Source organism: Chiroxiphia lanceolata, chromosome 3, assembly GCF_009829145.1.
Source record: "Chiroxiphia lanceolata isolate bChiLan1 chromosome 3, bChiLan1.pri, whole genome shotgun sequence".
Lineage (NCBI taxonomy): Eukaryota > Metazoa > Chordata > Aves > Passeriformes > Pipridae > Chiroxiphia > Chiroxiphia lanceolata.
The window spans coordinates 40,599,836-40,621,080 of record NC_045639.1 but is presented as its reverse complement, the minus strand read 5'-3'; the positions used below and the strand labels follow the sequence as shown (position 1 = coordinate 40,621,080).

At 36.3% G+C, this 21,245-nt stretch overlaps 1 protein-coding gene across 1 annotated transcript in view; it reads left to right on the top strand.

The window, feature by feature from the left end:
- SLC35F3 (solute carrier family 35 member F3) overlaps positions 1–21,245 on the top strand; it is a 171,184-nt gene that overhangs the window by 2,499 nt on the left and 147,440 nt on the right. The gene's annotated exons all lie outside the window — the stretch shown is intronic.

The following is a 21,245-nucleotide window of genomic DNA, read 5'->3' as shown; positions in this document are numbered from 1 at the left end:
ACTCGTTCAAGTTGGGTTTATGCCCAGTTTTGGGTTAAGGATTTTCCATGTGACTTTCCAGTTAGAAGATTTAATTGGCTCGAGTACTGTAAACAAATGATTTTTATTAAGTTCAAATCACAACCTGGGTACTTTTTGTCATCTTATTATGCATTCTTGTAGATGTTTGGGTGCTGTTGGAACTATGATTATAATTACAGAGTGCATTAATAATGGACCTGCTTTCTGGAAAATAAGTCCATAATCTAGTCTAATCTAGATTTATTTAGTCTCTCTCTCTCTCTTGGTGACATACTTTTTATTGTAATTAAATCCCCTGTAGGGCCAAATCTACTTCTTTTGCACTGAATTGTATTCCTTTCCTACTTCACTTAGGCTGCTTGTATATTATGTATATGTAAGTATGTATAAAATTGTTTGAAAGACTCAGAAGGCTTTTGCTCGTGTTTTTGTTGTTGTTGTTGTTTTATGGGTTTTCTTTTAGCAAAACTATGTTAGGGAAACTACCAGAGATAATCCGAGATAGTGTTGCCATGACCCCAAAACTTGCTTGGAGAATAGTTTTGTTGCGGTAAAACCCAACCATTTAAAACATACTGGGATGCCTCAAGGTTGTATACCAACTCCAGTATTTAATATACTTATAAATTAGTAGGAAAGAGAGGAGGAAGAAGTGAAAATTTGCTGAAGACATGAACTGATATGTGTTGGACAGAACGAGAAAGGACTTGTTATATTACTTTAGGGAGACCTGACCCAGCCAGCTGATTTGCCAAAATATCAACAAATGTCATTCAGTTATCATAAACAGAAGCCTGATGTCTCCTGAAAATGCTAAGATTACCTGCCAGATTTCACATTACATTGGCTGGTGAGATTGGTAATGTTCACAGCTCAGGGAAGACCTCTGCTGTTTGACTGAACTTGCAAACCAGATTTTAAGAATTGGAATAATGTACTCTAGTTCCTGTGTGTTAGGATTCCTTCAGAGAATATAGTGAAATACTGTAATATTGCTTATCTCCTCTCAAAAAATATTACAGAAAGCTCTGAGATGAAAAAGAAGAAAAAGTACAGTCAATCTGTAAAGAGTCTCAAGAGTTTTGGCTGTTTACTTTAAAGAGGTTGAAACAAAAATATGGAAAGTACTGACACATATTGTTCAGGCAGGTTGAGAGTTTTTCTGGTTTTTTTTTTACTCTGTCATAAGAGAAAAACAGAGAAGTAGAAAAGCCATCCATTAAAGACTGATAGAAAAAGAAATAATTTTTAAGAAAACACCTATTTTATATGAAAATTTCAAGGGATTGTAATAGATAGCAGTGACAAGATCTAGAATTGTAATAAGTTGGGAAAATATTAGAATATTAAACTTCATTATGCAGAATTCAAATTAGCCCCTATTAGGAGGCATCTTCTTGAGGGTTTCTTATGCTTCCCTCCATAACATCTGCCCATCTTCAGAAAGAGGATAGAAGTGTTTCCTGATCCAGTCATATTTTTCTGAAATTCTCACAGTTGGTTTTCAGGGTAAATAATTATGGGCATAACTGCTCTCCAATCTAAATCAAATATTCATATTTGTCCCATGGGGAATATTTTGCAGCATCTGATTTGATTTTGCAAATACAACTTACAGGGGAAGAAACACATGTAAGATGCAGTTAGGTTGTAGAATCATACTCTGATGCAGCTACATCAGTAACAGGGCTCAATATTTGTGAAAACCTCATTATCAGTAAGAGGCATATTAAATTATTTTTAATATTTTTTTCAGTTAGCAAATAATCAAAGAATTTAATTTTAAAAAACTCTGAAAACAACACCCCAAAATTTGCAGGTCCCAGTGTTGTATGGAGATCAAGCTATTGTTAGAGATGTATTAACACTACAGTTCTCTTCCATGAAGGTTAAATGAACGTTCATGATTTCTGCCTCTTGAAAGCCTGAGACTTCAGTTGAAGAGCAGAGGCAAGTTTGAAGGTGAACAACCATATTTTAAGTTTCCATTTCACACCATTGTCAGTAGGAGTTAGTTTTCTAAATATTTTTAGAAGTATAGTTCCCTAGGAGCTTTTCTGCACTTGAGAAATACAAGTGTCACTAAACTCTTGAACTGTCTTCCTGATCAGTATGGAAGACTTGTCTATTTTAATGATTGAGCAATTGGCAGGGTGCTTGTTTCCACAGGAAATGTGCACAGCTATCACCTTTGCCAAACATTCATTTTGCTCTACATTAACTAGGTCTATTTTGTGGTGATTCAATATTACAGTTTCTCATTATGTGATTAGTATTTTAAATACGTTCACGTGGGCTTGAGCCAGCTATCCCCATTTTGCAATCTTTGCCTCTTCCTACAGAATACCTGCTTCTAATCCTTGTTTAAGATTTGGGTCTTTCTTTTAAAGCAGGGACTTTCATATATCCTTAACACGTGTTCCTAAATACAGATTTATGGACAAATCGAGATTATGTGCATCCTGGCCTCCCACTTTTATTCACTTAGATTCTTTATGTGCTTACAGATGTTTCTCTCCCTGCAGAAAGAACATTAAGAGAAAAGTATATACTTTTAACTCCTTTCAGTTCTATTTCCTCGGAATTGACCGATGTCTGTGGTTCATGGCTTGTGAACATACATTTCTCTGAGACTTTGACCTTGTGAATAATCCCAGGTTGTTCCAGTGATAAGTTTTAAGTGACATGATGTTTAGGTGAAACGAAAAGATTGTGGTCAGTAACTGAAGTTCTGTGGCTCTGCTTCTCCCTGCTACTTTAAATATTAGTTTTCATATTTTTGATGTTTCTTCATGGTTTTTTCAGCAATAACAAAATAAACCATAATATTTTAATGCCCAGAATTTCAAATATAACAAATATAACAAATGCCAGAGTACTCATACAGCATGTAGCACATTAGGTCTTGACCTGAATGTGGAATTTAAGTGCTATCACCAATAGAAGTAACATTTTGAAACACATTGTTTAATAGCCTGAACACTGTCCAGAAAGTATAATTGTTTGAGTATGAAAATCATAGAATCATATCATAGAATGATTTGGGTAGGAAGAGACCTTATAGATCATCTAACTCCAACTTCCCTGCCATGGGCAGGAGGCACCTTCCACTGGACCAGCTTGCTCAAAGCCCCATCCAAACTGGCCTTGAACACTTTCAGGGATGAGGCATTCATAACTCCTCTGGGCAAACTGTTTCCAATTATAGACTTTAACAGTCTTTCAAGGTAGTAGCTAATTAAACATAGGAGTACTGCAGCCTTACAAATATTAGAGTATCAGTTATACAGCTAAAGACCAACTGATCCCCAGTGTTCCTCCTTGTGATCTTCTTTTCATGTGCTGAAATTTCACAGTTGCTAAAAGCAAATCCAGTGGGATATGAATCAGGAGAAATTTGTGCAAATACTGTTTTCTCGTATTTGCATGAGGGAGAATTTAACTTATTTTTTGAGGTGATATGCTCCAGAAGTTCAAAGACAGAAGTAGTTTTCTCTGGGAAAAGCCATTTTCAGGCCAGCTGTAAGCAATTTATTTAGACTGATTGCTTGTTTTCTTGCTTTCCAGTACATAAATACTGAATGTAATATGCTTATAACTAATGCAAGGCTTTGTGGTATTATTTATGTTGCTGTTTCTGAGGTCAAATGATTATGTGAGAATTTTGCTTTTCAGGTGAAAACATGGAGTAACTTCTAGGTGTCTTGCTCGGGGAGAGAAACTTGGATAGCTGCCCCAGGGTCAATCTATAGGTTAATACCCCCACTACTCCTTGAAGCTTAGAAAATGACTAAAAATATGTGGTTTATCTCTCTTTTTTTTTTTTTTTATTTAAGCTAGACTTACGGTGTCTGAGGCCTGATTCATTTTTTAATCAATGCTCTTCAGCTTGTCATTGGCAAATACTAACATAAATGATTGTTATGCCAGCAAGAAAACCTAAGAAAACACAGTAACTCCTACAAGTGAAAGAAAACAATGGTGACGAATTGCATTACAGACTTAAAAGTACCATAGCACATTGTTTCAAATGTCTGCTGCAAGCTAAATCTATGTGTGGTGATACATGAACCAGGGATATTACTGGTTTATTTCCATATGACACCTCACACACAAAAACTTCCAAAGCCTCATATATTAGTAGTCAGCATAGCTGAGAAGAACTGTCCCAAGAAACAGTCTTTTTACATATTTCAGAGATCTAATCACAAGTCCCACAATATTTCAGGATATGTTTCTCTTTTGAAAGGGAATCCATTGACTCCTGTGGGTGTTAACTCTTTGGGTGGTCTTGCAAGATGGAATGAACTCAATCCAGCCACAGGAGTACACATGCTGAATGCTGAGCAGCTGCAATGATGCCACATGAATATTTAAAAAAAAAGGGAGATTGAAATATAACCAGCCTTTCAGGAGCTTCTTTTTCAAGACAATTCCAATAGAGAAGAAGCAGGGGTCTTTGATTTTCGAAAAGTGATAAGAATTTTTTTGTCAATGCCAAGTAGAAAACTGGTTCCTGTTACAATATAGAACTTGATTAATCACAAACTTTTTAAGTTTTAAATTTCTTGCTGGCAAACCAAGCAAATTGTAATTTAAACTGGTTTGCTAAACATTTTTGATTATTTAATAAATATTTAGTAAATAGTAAATGTTTAGTGAACATTTAGTATCTTTATTGTTTACTAAACAATTTTAATTGTATAGTGTTAAGTAACCACCGCTTTTAACTAGGCAGATGGATAAATATTTCATATTTTGTATCTAGTTTTCATAGCGAAGAAACTAGAAATTACCACTTACAAAATGGCCCCTCTTTTTTTGCTTGTTTGCTATTTAAACAAATTATTTGCTTTCAACTTTTTTTTCAATGCAATTCACATCATCTTTAGTATGCCACTTATGCAAAACAGTCCATGGGACAGCATTTAGGAATCTGTTGGCTTCCAGCATTCATTTTATACCCTTAACGAATAACATCATTGAATGTTGCTATATTAGAATATACCACTGAAGCCTCATCATGAAAACCTACTACTGAAGCTAGTTGTACACCTTTGCAAAGTCAAGGCCCATGTTAAGAGTTTTGAAGAGTGTTACCTGGCATTTGAGAATCCTTTCACTGGAAAACTGTATTTTTAAAAATAGAAATGTGAACATGTTCACTAATCAACTTGTTGAATTCATAATAATGGATTGTTGCTAAAAACACATGCTACTCTGAATTGATATGGAATAATGAGGGAGCAAGCTAATTTGTGAAAAAATGATTTGGAAACTATCAAGAATTATGAACAAATGCTCATTTTTGGAACTATCTGTATTGGAGACCCTTCATCAGGGTAAGTTACTGTAATAGTTCTGGAGTGTACTGTGTGCTGTATATTTGCAACTTTAATTAAATTTCTTTAACAAAAGCAATTAATTGCATGAGATAATGGCATTGGAATTAGACTACAGAGTCTGTGTTAGTTTACTCTAATATCAGATACTGTTGTGTAACTGGAGTGTTACTGAAACACAAAGCCACAAAAGGACAAAGACTCTTGGTCCAAGATATTTGTCCCTTTTAAAATTGCTTAATGTGTTGCCAGCAGTGCTCATTAGCCTAATAGCTAATTTTATTAGATTCTGTCTCATGTCAGGGCTGTCTTCAAGGTGAATTTTTGTGCCCTAATCTTTCTTCAGTGTAATGAGGTGTTTGTGTTTCATATTCCTCGTATAAATTGCTGATAATTGCCGACATCTACTTAAGATCAAATGAGCCTCAAGAGGAAGAGAGAGAAGGCAGTCTTGTGTAGTGGAAGGTGTACCCTGCCAATAACAGGGAGTTGGAACTAGATGGTCTTTAAGGTCCCTTCCAAGCAACACCATTCTATGATTCTTTAGAAAAGTTACATAAAGGACACTGTAGCCGTTTGGCAGGTGCCCTTCTCTGCAACACGAAGGTGTAGTTCTGTCCCTCTTTATGTTTTGGAAGCTGGAGCCATAGGTTTTCCTCTGTAGCTAGTGAATGATGACTACTCTGAGAACAGTAATACAATGAACATTTATGTTCATAGAAAGAAACTTATCTGCGAATCGTGGTTCCTGCCTGGGGAAGAGCTTGCCTTCATGCGATACATCTCATTGTAGAAACCACTTCCCTGAGCATTTTTGATTCTCTGATTCTCTTCACTAGGCGCATGTTCTTTCATTCCTCAGCACATCCTTGGAAGAAAAAAAATGCTGTGATTGCATGGAAGGCCACAGAGAAATATTTGCTTTATAAACAGTCTGTGAAATATTCCTTGGATGGGAGGGATTCAGAAGCAATATTCCCTGATATAATTTTTTTTAATCCTTGAGAAGCTAGTTCTGCACTCAGCTCCCCTTATAGAAAAATACCTTTAAATGGCTTCAGACACCTCTGTTTTTCTCTGAAACTTGAGGGCCTCAGGAGTTCTCTGGAAATCGAGGTTCATTTTTTTTTTTTTACAAAATATGCCTTATTTTGTTTTCTGTCATTTTGTTTCCATGAGTGTGTCTGGCCAATATAAGAATTGGTCTGTTTTCTGAGAAAAGCTATTTCAGTAGTGTAGGAATTTAGGTGGCCTCACATTTAGAAAAATAATGATATAACACAGCCAATGGGATGTGTTAACTCAGCAAGCCAATCGTGAGGCAAGGAAATTTGAATATTTGAGCTTCTCCAGGACATGGGAATGTAACTGGCTGCTAGGGGATTAATAGGACCTTAATCTTGCAAATAAATGTTCTTCTTGCTTTGCTGTAACTGGCTTCTGTGGAATAATTAGTGAAGAGGGGCTCTGTATATCTAAAGGAAGTAACTACATTTTCATTTTTGAACACTGGTGCAAAGTCCTACCAGTCTCACTGCAGTATAAATAATGTGGTATAGCTGATCTGATAGTGACAATCCAGTGGGTTTTCTTTTCTTCCTTGGCTTTTACATCAGAAATACCACAGATTTGTTGCTTTTCCTCACTATCTCCACATCAGCTAAGGTACCAAAGTAGCATGGAAGTTGAGCTTGTTGTCCACTGTACAAGTTGAGTAGGCCAAGTCATTCCACTCTTAAGCTCAGTGACGGTTGTGCTGTTTGTAGCCCTCTGGCAGCCTGAGGGCTCTACTTCATCCAGGGTATCTTGCTTTGTCTTTGCCAGATCCATGCACTTCGTGTGAACAGAGTACAGGTTTGTGCTCAGGTGGGAAGTGAAGCAAGGACCTGCTCCTTCAGAGTTGACATGCTTGTAAGGATGGTGATGGTGTTTTCGTGATCATGTCCTGAAAGCCTGGAGTTGGCTTTGCTTTTTCAAACAGTAACTTTTATCCAGACAATGTGGTTTATTGGGTGTTCAGCAGGGACTATCTGCCTGCAAATTTTTGCCCTAGCTGAAATCATTGGTGCCAGGATTAACATCGACGGTGCAGTGTTTGCACCGTGAAACAGGAAATACAACTTCATGGCTTTATGATTTTGTTGTCTCTCCTGCTCACTTTATGCAATGTGTTTTTGAAACTTTAGTCTGATTTAATTAAATATGCAGCAGTTTGTTTTGGACAAGCTAACATGGTAATAGTCTTATGGTAATCATGTTTAATTTTTTCAGCTTAGACACTAGGTACTGCTTATGGTTTTGATTAGCACTTTCCATGGAACAGAAATCAATAACAGAAAACATATTGTTCCTTGTACTTTTGCTAAAGTGATTTTTTGCTGTGCAGCACTTAGTTTTCCACTGGCCTGGTAACCTCTCAATTGAGGATCATTCTTCAGTGATTGTTTCCTTCAGAAACAAGACATTTAAAATGTAAAGAAATATGTTTAGATTTGATTTTCGGAGGCTATTTAAAGAGAAGAAATGACAAAATATTGTAAAGTGGAAAAAGGCAGTCAAGAAACAAAACCCTTAAGAGTCAGTAGAGCCACGGAAATCAAAGACCTCTTAAATGGCTGCATTCCCACAGTTGTTGGCTTGTAAGACTTAGGATGATCCTCTTAGAGGGCACAGTGTGGAATTGCATCTCTGGTTCAGTTCATAAAATTATTTCACAGTCTTTGGAAATTATTTAATACACAACTTATTTAATAAATGACTTCTTTATTTTCTTTTCTTGTTTCAAAGAAAGAAAACTTCCTTTGAAACTTTATACCTTAGTAATGTGTAGTTCAATATCTGTAGGAAATTATTTGTCTTTTGCAGATAGTGGTTTCAAGAAGTAGAACGCTGTATATGTGTTCTGACTTCATACAGGGTGAGAAGTAGTTTTGTGTTTTATAACATTTTTCCAAATGGAAACAAAAATGGGAGTAAATCATAGAAGAATGGATGAGTAATTTCTTCATAGAGAAATGCACGAAGAAGAAACACGTCTTGAATCTTGTTCTGGGAACAGTTCTTTGTGCCTCCTGTTGCTGGCATCTGCATAGTAGAAGTTGGATCTCAGTGGAAATCATTCTGGCAAAGAATATTAGGCATTCTGTATTTACTTCTACAAAACAGAAAGATTTTTGCATAGCATCTTTGTAGGAACCTTTGCTATAAATATTACTTTAAAAGAACACACGTATGTCAGACGGTGTTCTATTTCTGCATGTCAAATTCTTTTACATCCTACAATAATACTTCTTTAAAAGCACAATATCTCTTGTCTATATAATAAAAATACACTGGGAGTGGGACTGATACCAGAATCTTTAGAGTGTAAGCCTAGGCTCTCTTATGATTCCCTCAGTACTTTTTGTTTCTTGATGAGCTTACTGAACAAAGGAAGCTGGGAAATGCACATCCAGTACAGCACTTTGGGATCAAAGTAATGTGTGATTTGGGTCTGCACTCATAATAATAAGAGAGAATTAGAAAAACTGTTGGGAAGAATCCCTGATTCCAACCAAGCCCATGGCACTTTTCTCGGTAACTTCAGTCAAGCCGGGTTTCACCCACCAGGCTTAAGTCTTTGAGTTTGCCTTTTAAGCAGGCTTCCTGCTTTGTATACTGAACATTTGTTCCTAAGGCAACTGCATCCAATTACACCTACCCATATATGGTCTTTATTATATGTTTCTGAGCACTATTGAGGAGCTCTATTTAAATCATAGAATAATTACTTCTTTTAATAGATGTGCAATTGTAAATTTCTTTCATCTTAAACTTGATGCTTAGTACTTAATAGCTTGTTCCAACATGGGTAGAAAGCATCTACAGAAATTGAGAAGAGACCATTCTTTCTTCCTATTGCCTAGAAAACTGATTACCAGAGCCCAAGTGCTGAAAGGAGAATGACTATATATACAATTATTTACAGTTTTAGATTAGGAGTTAAGGATTGAGACCTTTAGCAGGGCATGCTGTAGAAGCACCAATATAGGAGGAGAAAGTCCTCAAACAGGTCTGTTACCAGTAGAAAATTCCATATTTTTGTAAGCTTGAACTCCCTAATTAATAATATAAATATATAAATAAAATATTGTTCATTCTTTCCACCTCAGATGAAGACAGTTTGCCTCTATTAGCTTGGGCAACACTGAATGGATCTCAGATAGAAGTCTTCTAAAACAGTAAAAGAAAGGCATTCTAGTTCATGATTTGTATAAGCTATAGCTTGGAAGCCAGTTAGGCTTTGGCATCCCTGACTCAGTCAGCTGAGGAATAAGAACATATAAAACCAGACCTCTTTGCGAACGTAGACAAAGGACAGTGTGCAGTGAGATGGAATTACAGTGTTCTTGGATTAATTTGAAATGGTAAACATAACAAAATGTAGATTTATCTTAGGGGTTTTTTCTTATTGTTAAACTATCCCACTACAAAGCCATACGAATGACAGGATGTAGCTTGGAGAAACTCCCAGGTAAAGTTTAAAACCTATCTAATGAAGCTGGTTGATTGGGCATAACCTCTTATGTCCTTATTTTCAAAGGCCAAAATTGTTCAGTATTCATGTTGGTAAAACTTTGTTAGAAGCTAAGAGGAATTTTGCCTAACTAAAGCCAACAACTAATGGTGTGAAGGAATACTGCAGTCTTGAAGGGAATTGAGGATTCTGGTCTGACTCTGAAACAGGTTTGTGAAAGCTATGTCGTTTGGCAAGCTTGGACACTCATAAACCTCCAGAGAGTCCCAGAGCATGCTAGCCAAAGTATTTTTACAAACACATATTGCTATCACAAGGCTAGTCTCTCCTGTCATATTTGAACAAGTTCTGCACTTTTCAAATGGAAGTGGATCTCGTTCCAGCCTCCACCTGAGAGCATTCCTGTTGCAACTATCTGTTGATGTAAAACTGTGTAGTGAATTCCCTTCCAGCCAAGAGCATTCCTCTTGTGAACATCTAGTGAATTCCTTTGTTTCCTTCACTTTGTTTCTGTGCAGAAGGCAATTAGACAGTTTTGGATCCTCCAGTTATTTATAAGGAAATGATCCTTATTTATGCTAGGAGAGGACAGCATGAGAGCAATGAAACTGCCTTTCTATCTGGAGCAGTTCAAAATAGGAAGAGGTAAAGCAGTCTCAAATATTGAGACAATTAGGATCTTGAAACACTCTTTTGGAGGGAGGTTTGTAGAACCTAGTCAAAGTTGTATGCCCATTTCTAAGAATTGTACCAGAGAAATAAGAGAGATCTAGATCAAGAGGTGTAATATTAGTTAACACCTTGGATATTAACTGCTCTAGCTGAATTACTTGCATTGTAGAATAATTGGAAGATACAAAAGCATCAACACCTTGCAGAAAGGCTTCTTTCACTTGAGATGTATAGCTCTCAGTTAATGCAGTTAGTTACACTGTAATCTGCTTTGTGTAACAGCTGCCTGTTGTACTAAAAGTGATCATATGAATCTCAGCTCATTCTCCAGTTAAAGCTGGCGAATTTCTCTGACAATAACCAACCTTCCAAGTCTGGTCTTTCTTGCCTGTTTTTGTTGCTGTGGATTTATTTCTAGTAGGCTGACTTATTCCGACATCTCATAACAATGATTTCATTAGGGTTTTTTTGGTGGTAAAATTAGAGCAATTCTGAACCATTACATACTTAAAATAATATATCTCAAATAATTTTGAATTTATAAGCTTTTGGCACTAACAAATGTGTTTAAACCTTATAGTAGTTCTTAGAAGGTAATGTTTCAGGCATGTCAGCGTTAAAGAAGCATTTAGACAAAACCCTTAATAATATGCACTAACTTTTGGTGAGCCCTGAGGTTGGCAGTTGGACTAGATGACCATGTTCTATTTTATTCTACTCTTCCTCTCTCTCATAATTTTTTTATGTTAATGTTACACGATTAAAATATTAAGGACCTTATCCAGTAAGCAAAATAATAGATGAAAATACCCATGGGTATAATTACAGCATCATGCATCTCCTTTATATTTGAAAGACAGAGGTCTTCAGTGTTTTTTATTCAGTAAAAAAATGAGAGAGATGTATTTCCCTGGAGCTACTAAAGTTCCAAGGAAATGTCTCTGCAACTATTTGATATACAAGTTTCAAGCTTGCAAAATTACATGTGAGCAACTTAAGCTGTGCAGTAGCTGTGTGACTGAAATTATTTGTTTCCATATGTTAGCTTTGAGGATGTTAATTGTATTGCCCCAAATAGTTGGTTTCGGCTGACAGTGAATGAAAAATTTTTTTGAAAATAGTAATTTAATATTCTTCACGTAGTAAAATATCATTTTTGTTTGTCTATGCTAATTATAGCTATCTAGAAGATTGCATCATTGCTCTCATATATAAATTGTAAGTCAATTTTTATGTGAATAAATAAAATAATTTTTTTGTGCAAACATAAATAATTCCATGCATTGTTGAAATACTTAAGTTCTCTTAATAATTTTGTCCATTTCAGCATAATCACTGGTCTCTGTGCTTTAATTTTTTTCAAGTCTGATCTTGTCATTTTTCCAGGATGTAATATAACTCACAGTAATTCACATGTGCTGAGCAATTAAGCTAGACACAGAGGTCTGTCTATAAGGAAAAGTTCTTGTGACAGGGCTTCTTTATGGTTTATTTAATGCAAATTAAAACCTGTATAAATTATTGTTTTGATGGATGTTTGACTGATTTCAGAAAAATATATTTTTCCTGGTAATAATTCTGAGTGAGCAATTAAACATTGTAGCAACATGTAAAATGAAGACTTGGATGCCTTGTTTACAAGAAGCACCATTTCCTTAAGCACAAAATCCTCTTCAAACCAAATACATCACTGATTTTATTTAAATTGATTCTCTGTTGACTTCAGTGGAATAAAGTACTACTTAAGCAGCACAAGCTTGTAGAATCCAGCTTAAAACAAGTAGCTTGAAAAAAGACAATAAAGGCAATTATCAGTTGTAGAGTTTGAGAAAAGCAGCATTGAATTTCCAAATATCTATCTGACAAAAAATACTAGTTCACATGTCCTGGATTCCAAATGTGGCATGTGATGAGTAACTTTAGCTACTTTTTTTTCTGGTGTTTTTGTGTTTGGTTGGTTGGTTTGGGATTTTTTTGTTTGTTTTTTGTGTGTTCAAAGTTAACTCTGGGTTAGGTTTTTGGAAAAAGAAAAAAATTTGTCATACACAAGTCTTATAGACTTGTAGACTATAAAAGATTTGTAGTCTCTTATATAGAACACAAGTCTTCTTGTTCTATATAAGCATCACTTAAGGGACAGTAATCTTTAAGTAGCCATAGTTAACCACACTATTTGCAAGTGACTGTGTGTGATTTGATCAAGGAGAATGGGGGTAGAGGGGGGTGAAATTCATCTTACCTGCTGGGCAGTAAATCATGTGGGAAGCTGTACTGTTGCTTTCTGTTCTCCAGCCACTGCTGTTACTGCTGGGGTGCTAGATTTGTCCACTTTGCATGGGAAGTGAAGAGCAAGGGAGGGTTCTGCCATGAAAATGATGCTGAAGTTTGGACAAAGACTCACATGAACATCAGGGCAAAATACACTATACAATTTTAAATTTTCTTTTTCCTTCATAATAGACAAGTCACTTCACTGATGTGATGTACAGTTGCAAGTCCTCTCTGGATACGTTAACCAGTTGTCATATACAATAAGGCAAATATGAATAATCAGTCTTCCAAATTCAATTACACTGCAGTATGGCTTGGGTAGCTGTCTAATGACTAAAGCCTACCTGGTGTAGACTTTTGCAAAGAGAGGGAATTGGTAAAGGCAAGAAAAGGAGAGGTACCAGTTTTTATTCTTGCATCAAACACACCAGTTTATCAGTGTTTTAGATAGTAAGTTCCAGGCCATAGCAGCCTGGAAAGCTAGAAACAGTTGAGTTTCAATTGCCTGCACTAATTTTCAAGTTCTAAATGGCTGGACAAAAGACTGAGATTCCCCCTAAAGCTTTGGTGAGTCTAAGTTCAATTAACTCCAGCAAGAGTTAGATCCTCAGGGTCTCTGGCTTGGATTGATTTATCCTGACTTGGTCTTCATTTAGACTGTCTTGTCTTCATTGTCTTGGTAGTAGAGTTTCTGCAAGGTATAGCCTGGGATCTGTGACTACCTGCATGTCATTCTTCTCTGAGAAGGACTGTGTGTCCTGGTTTGACACCGTGTCTGATCCCTATCTTGTACGTTATTCTCTCACTGGAGGCCCTTAACTTCTTCCTTTCTGCTGTCTCTATCCCATTTACTGCTTCATCTGTCTTCTCTCAACCACTGATGAATTTTTTCCTCATCTGTTTAGGTTTCTCATTTGTCATGGTTAGGTCTCTTTCTTCTGACAGCCAGCTGCACTACTAGCTGCAGTACTAGTCATGGATAGGTAAGATCAGATCTAAAAGAAAAAGAGATTCAGAAACACTAACAACATCCTGGGCACTGATGTGCTAAAAGGAAAAACTGCTAATATGTTCTGAATTTTCTGCAGGAAACCCAAAGACATAAGGTGGCTGGTGCCAAAAAGGTGGCTCTCAAAGCAGTTGGGGAAAAATGGCAAAGGGGGAGGCTGGGAAATCACAAGTTATACTAGTTATTTTTAAACATTTAAAATGAGTGAATATAGGTTTCTAAATTGAGAGGGGGTTTCGAGTTGCTTTGTGAAAAAATCTGTACAGCTTCTGGGCACCAGTATGAATATTATGAATATAAAGTAGTATCTGTCCTGCAGAGGAATATATGTCCCAATCTGTTTGTGTATAGCGAGTCATCTCTAAGAATGAAATGTTAGTAATTTATATTGAAGTCCTCTGTCTCCTTTAAACAAGCCTTTTCTGAAGAGCTGGACAAACTGTCTGACCTTCCTTCAGAGCTCCTGCAGATGAAATGAGAAATGTCAGTTCACAAAGCAAATGTCACATAACTCCACCTGAGTTCTGGTTTTGATGGTTATGATGTGCTGGACTATCATACGCATGTATGACAGGGCAATTAAAAAAAATATTTTGGCAGTAACAGAGCAACAGGGATAAAATATGGAAATCTAAGGAAAACACTGAATCAATTCAGTAAATAAAAAATTGCAAAGCAAAATAAAACACAAAGTAAAAGAGATTTTTATGGAAGTGTAAGAGTACGTGGGTGAGAATGCCATATGGAGCATTGGGTTGCGGGCAGCCAAATTTGCATCTGATGTGAGCTCTGTGAAAACTTGTAAGGAAATAAATAGTATAAGAAAGACATTGAAGAATAGCAAAGACATAGGAGAAGTCATGAAAGTTTCGAACAGGTCTGAAGAGCTAGAACTAGGAAGAAAACTAGGCTTCTGGTGAAAATCTAAGAAGTGTCAGGGTTTATGGTGTCTTTATACATGTCTTATACTCTTATTTCAATAGATTATGAGCTCAAATATTAACACATGAATTGACTGTGCCCCCAATAAATTTTGTTAAGAGGTGAGTGCTGGCAGGGCTGTGTTGCAATTGTACTCTTTTGTTTTGTATGTAGGCAGAGAGGAAAAAGCAACTTTATCTGAAATAACCAAACTGAAAAAAACAGACAGTCTAGTGTCAGTCAGAAATTACCTTTGCATATAGCCACATGAATACTAAAGAATAATGTTGAGATTCTTTCTAATTAAACGTGTCCTTCTCTCTATACTATATCCTAAGCATCTATAATAAACAAAAATAGTGGTCAGATCTTGGTTATGCTTTTTGCTAACCTAATGTTGTTAAGTGGATTTACCTGACTTGGAAATTCATTGGCCAGCAAACTCAGCTGTTCCTGATAAGGGACAGAGAAGAGAGACTTCTTCCGTGGAAAGTAGAGTTTGATGGCAGGGAAGATACAATCAGGTGATCTGAACAAGCAGCAGGGTCTGCCTTTTATTTTCTACAGACACTGTTTAGACTTGTACTGTATCAGTTCAGGACCACAAGAGCAGAGGGGATGGAGTAACATATTGGTGTGGTCTGTGCTCCCAAAGTGGTTTGTACTGGGAAGTTGTCTGAGAAAGGTACCCTTCCTTTCCACATAAACTGTTCTCGATAAATTAACACTGGAATCCACAGTTCTCTCTCCTTCCCTTTGCTTAGTGGCTGAGCCTGTCCATGTGCAATATTCCACATATCTAAATCAAGATTTTAATCCTGATGCTACAGGGCTCTGTACTTTTTCATTGATTTAAATATAAATATAATTCACGCACTTGCAAACCAAATGTGCTTGTGTGCAGTGTTAGCAGCCAATGTTTTTGGGCTTTCAGTGTTACCTTGGTGAAATATGTGTCACTGAACTTAAACAGTGAAGTTTTCTCAGAACAAGTACCACAAGAGAACTAATTCTAATAATTTAATTTGTTTGCTTGTGTATAACCCATTAGTTTTGCACTGAATTTATCGTCTGTATCACAGCTATAGATTTGTTCATCTAAGACAGTTTGCAAAAGACTTCATTTAGCCTTTTCTACAGTTGCAGCAATTAATATTGTAGTTTAACAACCAATTATATCAACCTGCATACAGCACTGATTGAGTGGTGTTTATAGAGAAAGGGAAAAATTAGTAAGGGAGTTTGATAGAAAAGTCTACGGACTATGCTTTTTACCTGGGCAGAAGAAATAAGGCAAACCTGTTTAGGGAAAAACTGAGGGAAGGCATTAGAAAAGAAATTTGTGCTCTTTTCCTATGATGAAGCTTTAGTATGCTTTAGCTAAGAAGTCTGTAAGCACCCACGGTGTATTAAGATCACTGGTTTGGGTACTCAGTAGAATTCAGAGCTAGATTTTTTTTTTTAACGTAGAAATTGGAATGTGCATTGCAAAATTATTCCAAAATACTGGAGAAATTTTTGTGTTGATCATTATTCATAAGGTTGAGCAGGTGATGGATAAAAGTATAATTTGAAATAATGTGACAATGCAGTTATAATGAGAAAGTTTGGATTTTTAAATGACTACTTATTCAGTAAGATTTAGGATCCACAGACAGGATACTGTACCTGAAAGACATCACAATTACATTGCCAAGCCCCAAATCAGATGTGCTTATTCTGTGCTGGTACACTCCTGCTGATTTAGACTTTCTAACACTATGACATAGCTCGTTACCTCTTGCAGCGCTTTTTTCCAGTGAATCCTGTTACTTGAGGATAGGAATTGCCATGGTTGCTCTTAGTTCTGTTCCATCTAATTGTTATTTAGCTTTCAAGAGAAAGCAAGTTTAGGCAGATCTGAGAAGGTATTGTGAGAGAACCTCTCCAGAAAGTTATTGTGGTTTTTTGTTGAGGTTTTTTGTTGTTTGTTTGTTTGTTTTTTCCCCCAGTTTTTTTTTCTTTTTTTTTTTTTCTGATCTCTAAAAGTTAGCTGGTAAAAATAGGAGTTCACGTATTTAAATTCAGGTTTTGAATGTTTTTTGGCAGCTGGTGTTTCATAGGTTCAGTTAGAGTCTTAAAATAATTCAACAGCTTGCCTATGTGTATTTAAACTTTTCCCCTAAAGATAGAATATACTGTGCCACTTATAATAAGTGATATGGAATAATAATCTTAATAGTCTTTGGCCATGTAAATAACAATGAACTTCATTGATAGGTTTTGAAATTGATTTACTTCAGAATTCTCAAGTACCTGAGAAGGTAGAATAGGATTGGATGATAACAGCAAGCTGATCATGAAATGATGTTTTGCTAAGCAGCAAAAAAAGCCTAGCTACCGAAATAACAGTGAATAAATATCAGAACATGATGTCATTCCCCCTTATGCCATGTCTCTTAGGAAACAAACTTGTCTGAAATAGAAACACAAGTAGGTGATCCAGGTAAAAGAGTATAACCTAAAATATTTTTCTATCTTAAAAATATAAAAACTATACTGATGCCTAGACATTGTCATATAGTTTTGATGAAGGACAGGAAGGCGAAAAGGTAATTTTTAATTTTCAAAAGTATCAACAGAAGGTAGACTTATTTTCATCTTGGTCTCTGTCTCAAATTAAATTATGTGTATTTTTTTCTGAAACCAGGAGGCCTCTTCAAAAGTATATAGTTCAATTGCACGGGCATTCATCCCCATTAAGTAAAAAGCAAACTGGTCACAAACTGTTGAAAAGTGCAAAATGTAAAATGTAAGTAAATTTTACATTTGAATGTAAAATGTAAGTAAAAATTTACTTACTCTGTTTCACGATATCGTTCTTGTACAAGTTTGACTTTGTCTTTAATGGAGTTCAGATTTTCAGTTATTGTTATGTTTTCAAATCTATTTAGAGCATGTTGTACCTAAACCCTTTCTCCCATGCTATTTTTTTTCACATGCTGGAACCACCTCTACAAATTTTTTCTCACGTGCTATCTATAACCTGACAACAGGAATTAATTTTGAATATTGCTCCCAACTGGTCCAGGTGTTAGGTGTATTTTGTGATTTTTGCCACTGCGTTTCCTCCCCAGTTCTGTTCTGTCCTCTTGTTATACCCTCCTTTTATCTTGCTTATTGTCGGGGAAAAGTGCTCTAAATAATAATTCTTTTACTGATACTGAGGATCCCAGTTTGGCTGGATTCTGAATGTTATCACAGTGTAAATATTAATAAGTTATGCTCACTGACTGTGCTGCTGAGGGTCAACGTGTTTCTCGTCTGACATGGGGAGGCTGCACACCTGCATACCAGTCAACTGACATACGTTGTGACATGGCTGGGAAGAAGGGACTGTGTGTGGTTTATTATTTAATGGGAACTCGATCATGGAGTCAGACAAAGCATTTGGGTTCTCCCGGTTTTGCTGGAAAAAAGACATCTGTATTAGTTGCATAAATGTTTTTCTTTTCTTTAACAGAAAAAGGTAATGAGAGAACTTTCCTGTTTATAACATCTATAAATATGAGACGGGGTGTTTGGATTTGCTGTAGAAGTTTGTTAGAAAATAACCAGCAGAAGAATGCTATTCTCTTTTCACATATGTCCTATGGGGTAGTTTTGGACCTTTACGTGCCAGCTTGGGTGACCTGTGATGATCATGTTGTGATATGAGTGATCTCAAACCGGGGTGCAGCCTGGATCTTTCAGCTGCGTGCTGCTCTACAACTTGTATCTTTTACAGATTTTTTTTTAAATTTTGTTTCACTGACTCCAAGGCGACTAGTGTGTTCAGAAAGATTACATCGGATTAATTACCAAGAAGTATTTGACAAGTTGTGTTCTTTCTCAGGGTGAAAGTGTGAAGTGCAGGAACACAAATCAAGAGCTTCAAGCCTTGTGCAGAACAGATTGAAATAGGAAGTGTCTAGAGATTGGATAGACAAGAATCTTATTTGTCATAAGCAAACTAAAGCCATCTCTGTGTTCTCCATGAATGTAGTTTCGCAGGGAATTACATTCAGCACTGTTCTTGGCAGTGATTTTTCTTAACACCTGATGACCTATGAACAAATATGTGTAGGAAATGGTGGCAACCCAGTGAGGGAAGTAAACAGCTTGAGTGATGGCCTCTTTCCTCTCTGGTTACTGCTGATGATATCTCCCTCCTGTATGGCTTTTCCCATTATTTAATTCTTTTATGCATTGCACAGGAAAGGGAGCGTGCTGCACCGGGAATGAACTTCTGGGAGACTTTCTATTCTTGGTGTTGATGGCAATATATTCTGCAATATGATGGCATCTTCAAGGAAGGTGTCTCTCTTGTTCTGTGTCAGGTTTAACTATGCTCTGTATGATACATTTGAAACAGATGTTTTTCACTAGGTGTTCCAGGATTTTGGTCTCTTTTGGAGAGGGATATGCCTGCTGAAGCAATTTATAAAGTGGCAAAATGGTGCTTCAGTTCAGAAGCATTCTGATGTAGCAACTGAGGGGGGAGATTCCCGTGGTCTGGACAAAGTGAACAGACTTCTTTGATTGGCAACACTGCATTGCATTTTTCTCCTTTTACAAAAAGGATGAGATTTGCACAAGCCTGAAACAATCCTGGCATTTTCCATTGTTTTGTACGGGACTGTGTATTATGCATCTCACTTGCACCTTTGAAAGTTTATTGCATTTCCTCACTTTCTTAATTGAATTTGAATCATTCCTCAACTCCAGCACAGTGGATTTTTATGTGGATCTTAAGCGATGGACATGGTTAACTGTGCTAAATTTTCTTTTCTTTATATAGATAGATAAATATATAACTTTCATTATTTAAAGGGCTATGAAAAAGTCTCATAAGTAAAGTCTAATTATGAAAATTTAGGGGACTTTATGCCCAAGTAAATATACTATAATCTATTCAGATAATTCCAAATGAGTTCAAACATGAAAGAGGTAGCACTCCCTGCTTGGTTAACCATGACTGCATTTTCTGAATGGCTGAGCCCACTTTTGGTATTTGTAATCTTTTCTGGTGGAGTGTAAATAATTTCCTCTTGATTGAGTAAATCAAATGAGTAAGCGTAGAAGCTGAAGATCAGATTACAAAAAGAAGTTTCAGGTCTGTGAATGAAGATGCAGTATGTGATTTTGTTCTTTTTTAAAGGATGTACTAGCCTAAATCCTAAATCTTCGTTTGCGAAGCCTAGCCATGATGATGTGATTTTGTTCTTTTTTAAAGGATGTACTAGCTCTCTAGACTCTTGAATGAGACAGTGACTGCACCAGACCATTATCATAGTTCAATTTATTACAAGACATTAATTTCTGTGTAAAGTGAATTATTTTAAAATTTGAGATATGTTATGGAAAAGTGGCTTTTTGCCTCAAAGTATCCACTTCACTTAAGTTACTTAAATTAAAAATAACAAAATTTTATGCTGGTTTTGCAATACTTGCATCAAATTGCTGTTTTCATCCAAATCAGGATGATAAAACTATAACCATCATCACTAATGTTAAGCAGCAACTGTAAGAATCTGAATATATTACATCAGTATTTAAATGACTGTATATCCATCCTTATACGCTATGACTTGTTTTTTGGTTGTTGTTTGGGGTTTTTTTAAGTAATTTAGGAAAAGACACATAGAATCAGAACTCTAGCACAGCTTTCATCTGAGGAAATGCTAATTAGATTAAGATAATACAATATGATAAGAATGGAACAATGTTAAAAGCCTACAAAGTTATCTGATCTTTCTAATAGAGAAAGAATTTTTCATTAGATAATCAATGAAATGATTATGGACCTCACTGACCCAGGACATCAGGAAACCAAAAAAAAAAAAAAAAAAAAGGACGTATTGGAGAGGAACAAGACATTTTTAGAGAATGGCTGTGTTGCTGGTGTTAGTCTAGAAGCAGCCTCTGACCTGCTGAGCCCATATATATCTGCTGTCTGAACCATACATGAGGAGAGTCAGCACACTGTGCTTGCTCATGCTATTGCTTATACTTTTCAACAGGCACCTTTTCTTGGGCACTGATCATACTGATTTTCTCCACTGGGACAGATGCCAGCAGTGCCTTAGCCAACAAGTTGCCTTACTATCCCTCTTTGTGTTGTATTAACAAAAATGAAAAGAAGCAGCTTGAAGATTAATTAAAACACGTGAAAAGAGGTCGCAGGGGAAGGTGGGGAATGGCTGTACAGATATTTGGACAGAGCATTGCGGAGGCATTGAGGAATTCGGTGAACATTGCCCTGTAGTGCTTTGCGCATGAACGTGACTAAAACCTAGAATTATAGAATCATAGAATAATTCAGATTGAAAAAGACCTCTAGGATCATTGTATCCAACCATTAAGCCAGCACTGCCAAGTCCACCACTAAACTACTCCCCTAAGCACCCTATCTACAGACCTTTAAATTACCTCGATCACTTCCCTGGCCAACCTGTTCAAATGGTTAACAGCC